At 33.8% G+C, this 5,620-nt stretch overlaps 1 long non-coding RNA gene across 1 annotated transcript; it reads left to right on the forward strand.

Moving 5' to 3' along the window:
* Positions 1-1,562: 1,562 nt before the first annotated feature.
* Positions 1,563-4,835, forward strand: LOC121985133. Its single transcript, XR_006113067.1, has 3 exons — positions 1,563-1,908; positions 3,738-3,908; positions 4,453-4,835. It is a non-coding gene; the product is annotated as an uncharacterized LOC121985133 (long non-coding RNA).
* The last annotated feature ends 785 nt before the right edge of the window (positions 4,836-5,620 follow it).

The raw sequence follows: 5,620 nt of genomic DNA on the forward strand, positions 1-5,620 counted from the left end.
CCCCCAGGCACAGTCAACCTTGCAGAGTTCTGCACATATAAATGGATTCAACATCTCGACAATGCTCACGACAATAGTTAGGAGAGTCCATAATTGGGTTTGTAGTACAATTCTATACCTGTGGGAAGAACCTTTCAAAGATAATTCTGTAGTAGTAGGCTTCTTTTGTGGTTGGTGTGTTGTGTGGATATATGTTCTTTTCATTTTGCATTATTTTCTTAGACTCCTGAAGTAATTTTCCAACAATTAGCTCATTCCATATCAGGCCCAAAGTGACCTTTTTTTTGTCGATTCTTTGATTTTATATATTAACATCTATGAAAAGTCAAAAAAAATAATGGACACCATATTTGAAATCCTTGCAACATCAGAAATCCATAGGAACTGAAATGGGTCCAATCGGAGCTCTCTAGGTCCATCAGTGGGTTTTGACTGAAACCCACTGATGGACCTAGAGAGCTCCGATTGGACCCATTTTAGTTCCTACGGATTTCTGATGTTCCAAGGATTTCAAATATGGTGTTCATTATTTTTTTTTTTTGACTTCTTCAAATGTATTAAGATGTTATTAAAAGACTCAAGGACTATTGTTATTCATATATTTTTTTTCTGCATGCCGATAAAAAAAGCAAAGAGAGAGTAGAGAGAGAAAAATAGTGAAAAAAAACGGTAGAAAAAGTTAAATTATCAGAGGGTAAAATAGGAAATGCACTTAAAAAGATGCATGTTTTGGTAAATATTAAAGTAACATGCGTCTTTTGATAAATTCAGATCTCTACATACGTCCTTTGATAAATTACCGTTTTAAAAATGTTATGGTTAAATATTATTGTAATCATGCATTATTAATAATTAAAAAGATTAAAGATATTATTTATATATAAATAAATTAATAATTTTATACATACATGTAACACACTCTACACCACATACATGTATAAGTTCAAATTAACTAATAATGTACTATTATTATTATATTAGTGTAATACTCAATAATATCCCTACTTCTGTATCATACAATTTCTATATCATAAAATAAAAAATTATAAAATTTCTATTAACACAATAATAATATTCATATTTAATATAAAGAGTATCAAAAGCCTCCACATAAATTAAGAAAGACAATATTTTTATTAACATTAAGGTCAAAGTCTAGATATGTGATCGAGACGTACGTGAGAGAGATGAATCACGTGATTTTAAAAAAAAAAATTCTTCTTTTAAAAACAAAGTTCCCAACGAAATTAAACATAAAAAAAGATACAAGTACGCGAACTCAGTCGATTTTATTTGATTTGAAATCTTCGACGACTCTTACTTTGAAAAGTGTAACAAGCTATCTTTAATTTGAAAAATGATATGCTCAAGGAAAAAAAATTCAAGGAAAAACTAAGAATAGACACATAAAGTGATGGAGCCCATAAAAAGTGAAATGGTAGATCATGACTTTATGTGTCTATTCTTAAATTTTTGAGTTTTTTTTCTTAGACATACTTTTATATAATAATTAAGTACAAAATAAAACTTAGTACCCAACATGTTTAATTTTAACGGATCAAGCTCTGGTTGGATTATTTTTGAAGGGTAGTCGGCAATCAAATGAACGCGTAGAAGACGTTGGCATCCGTGACTCCCTCTTCGTTCCCTCTCCCTATCGAAACCTTCGTTTCCTCTCCCCAGCGGTCAAGACGTTGGCATCCTCTCCTTGGCGGTCGAGCCCATCATTCTTTCCTCTCGGCGCACTCGCTAGCGGTATCCTTCCTCTCACTTCCTCTCCTTGGAGGTATCCTTCCTCTCGGCACTCTCGCTGCATGTCGTCCCCTCTGCCTAGGGTTCAATCCGCCTAGGGTCCAATCCCTCGATCGGTCTCAGCAACTAGCCAACCTCAATCTACAAAAGCTCTAGGTATTTTTCCTTTCTTGGTCATTTTCTTTGAATTTATTTTTCTCTTTCCCTTTTCATTTCCAAATCTAAAGTGGGATCTCCGCGCTTGGGATGATCATCTTCTGTGCTATGAAATTCTATAATGCATAGTATGTTGTTGCTTTATTTTCAATCAGATATTTAGTTTTTCTGGTGGCAAAGGTCAGGAGAAGCCAAGAGAATAAACATACTTAGATGTAGGTGAAAGAAATGAAAATGAGTTGGCTCATGCTCTGTGCTTGAACCAACCTTAGTTTGCCGAGATGTTTCATAGTCTACATGAATTCCCTCCAGTTTGCATGTCCACAATCGTATTTATTTGGTACACAAGTATCTGATCATGAGCAAGTACAAGTTAGAGTCAATTCTCATGGTTGACAACATTGATAACAAATTAAGAATCCATGTATTTTGTTCGCATAGACAAAATAGTGAGTGGAAGCTTTTCTTAATGAAAAAGAAGAGTGTTGCACCGAAGTTATTGGATTATGTAATGAAAAGGAATGGTTTGAATGTTTTTCTTCAAGTTCATAGTCAAGATAGGACTTCTAGTGTTAGATTGTTGCTCATGTTAATATATGCTCCATATAGAATAATGCAAGATGATCTCGGTGCTTGCTTTATAGCTTTTGATTACTGAAGCTTACTAATAAATTTTTTTATTCTGTGGACAAGTAGATCTTGTTTTGAATGATTTAAATATTGAGGTTGGTTATTTTGTACATAGCAGAATTGCTTCAATTAGCAGCTTCTATTGCTTCAATTAACAATGTTTCTTATTGGAAATTCCTTAGTATCTTATTGAGCATTTAAAATAACAATCTGACTGTGAATGAAACAAATCTAATTGTTTTTAGTTATCCTTGCAAATAGATGCCAGAACCATTGGTGTTCCTTTTCTTATTAATGAGGGGTTATTTCTTTTCTGCTTGCTAAGTAATACCTTTCTTATAAATAGTGATTTGTTTATTTTTTTCCTTGCTATTTAGATATACTTCTTAATGCCTTTATCTTCTCATTCTGGACATTGTTAACAATCAACAAATCATCTTATCTTATGTTTGAACTGATGAGCAATAATAAATATCATGTGTGCAATACTTGGATGTCTTCATGCTAATCTAAGATATAAATGTAGAACTTATGCTTGACTTCTGAAGAACTTAAATATTCAAGCATGTTGAGAACTATAGTTTCAATTAGAAATGTTTTTATTAGGTATATGTCTTATGTTTATCTTGTGTTCCTTCAAAATCTTGACAAGAACTGCCTAGTCCCTTTGCGGAAGGCATATGGTCAATCCCTAAACTTGCTTCTTCGACAAGAGGTTGGAGGAATTCTTTAATATTTTCTTTGGAAACTTTCTTTCTTATTTTATAGTTTAGCTGGTACATACAGTGGAGAAAATAGGCAGTGCTGCCTTTTCATTTTAAGCTAGGGAAATAAAGGACCCATATGCTTCATGTGTGATACTTGATTTATGTTTTCTTTACTATCATATTAGATTAGTCCTATTTTTTAATTTATTCACATAGTTGAGTAGTAGTTGCATTGCACAATTGAAACTAACTCATACTTCTCTGTAGTTCATGCACTGAACATTCAATGTTTTGGTGTCATGTATCTAAGATGTAGAGTGGTTGAAATTCTAATTTGTTATAAAAGAAATACCAATTGAACAATCCAGATGATTGATCTCTCTTAAATGCTCCATTACTGCACCATTTGATACGGCGATTTTTGCATCTCATTCTAGTAATTTGTGTAAATAAGAAATGTATATATAATACCTCTTCATTTACACTTCCTAGGCCCGTGAAGTTGCAAATGAACTTTGTGCGAGTACGAAGGCATCAAGGAATCCTATTGTTTTGCTTGAAACTTCTTCAGGCCCCATCCAGACAGCAATTATAGATACATCCACTGTTTCTGATGCATACTTCAAGATGCTTACAATATTTATTCTTCTTCCTGTGAACGAGGTTATAGAATTTTTTTGTTTGTTTGTTTGTTGCAGGGTATTCTCTACTGAAACAAACTACAGAAACACAACCTTGTCTATTAGTACCATAGATTGCTGATATTAACTTGATTCCATCACTATTTGGTACCAGAAAATATCAATGTCTTGGTTACTTTAGGATGACTATTCCAATTTTCATCAAGTGTTTCTCAATGAGTCAACTTTGTAATCTCAGCTAATAACAGTATGTAAATTCTGTCATCATTGGTTCTATATCCATGTTTGTTCCTGTTGAACAAATGGAAAATTTATTCCAAAGTAGGGAGGATGATTCAAATAAATTAACCTAATTTGCTAAACTGGAACCAAAGTCAGTTGCTTGTTTTACTTGAACCTAATTTTCTTTAGCACTGAACTACGAAATTGATTTTGTTGGAATCTTTACATGAGTTCACTAAGGAAACAATTTTTAAAACTCATTTATGTTATAGAACAAGAAAATAAACATATGCTAATTTATGTTCTGACAATTGAATCTAATATTGTTTTTTGTTACTTTTCAGCTCATGACGAGTTCCTTGTGATAAGAGACGCAAAAGAGGAGTGTGAAAGTTCATTTATGGAAGGCAAAACCCTCTTTATTGACTCCAACATCCCTATTTATTATAATCTTCATTGCAGCCCTTGATGTTGCTAAAGATAGGAGAAAGCATTGATCACTATCTTCTCCTCCTAGAGTTGTCATTCTTGTGCGGATGGAAATTATATCATTTAAGTTCCAAGTTCTACTGGCAGAGTTTTTACTGTGTGTGATAATCTTCTTGTTTTGTTCTTAATTGCAAGATCTTTAAGTTTGCTAAATTGATTGAGGACTTGATTAAGTTCCTTAATTGTATATATATATATATATATACATGCTTACTCAATAAAGTTGTACGTGGCATTATTGAAAGTGTTATTTGTCTAAATGTTTCATTGCAGTACTCTCTGTTTTTTATCAACATGATTTCGAATTAAGAAACAAACATTGTGAACAATTGAAATGATTTAATAGAAGAATAATTATGAAAGACGACTGTGGTGGCCCATTGGTTGCCTAAATGCTCTTAGCCGCGGTGCGCGCTGCGAATTCTATTAACCGCAGTGCGCGCTTATGCTCTGTGAATGCTATTAATCGCAGCGTGCACCTGTGCGCTGCGAATGTTTTTAATTGTAGCATGTTGCGCGCTGCGAATCCTTTTAACTACAACGTGCGACGTGCGTTGTCGATGTCTTATGACTTTCAATAACTTGTAGTTATGTAATATGCGATGCGCGCTGCAGATAGCATAATTGTGTGCTGCGGAAAGTCAAATTTATTGTAGTGAACCCTTTTTAAGGATGGAAGGTACTTTCAACACCACTGAACGCACCTTGAACTGTAATTTTTATCCCCAAAGGCGCCTTTCAAGCTCCCAAAGGGCCTTCCATATTCCTGCTCAAGGCACCTTCCATTGCCTAGAAGGCTCCTTGGGCACGGTTCACTTGAGGTATTTTGTGCTCCTTTTATCTTATAAAATATGTTAGTCCAACACAAAATATCAAACATGCAAAATAAAGACAGCACAATAATAAAATAGTAATAATAATTAGTTCTTGTCCTTTCAATATTAAGAACTAGTCAAGGTCTCAGTTTAGGGATCCAAAATGGACCTAAACTGGATCGACGCCTATTGTCCCCTCAAACAGGAT

This window comes from Zingiber officinale, chromosome 5B (genome assembly GCF_018446385.1).
Source record: "Zingiber officinale cultivar Zhangliang chromosome 5B, Zo_v1.1, whole genome shotgun sequence".
In the NCBI taxonomy this organism is placed as follows: domain Eukaryota; kingdom Viridiplantae; phylum Streptophyta; class Magnoliopsida; order Zingiberales; family Zingiberaceae; genus Zingiber; species Zingiber officinale.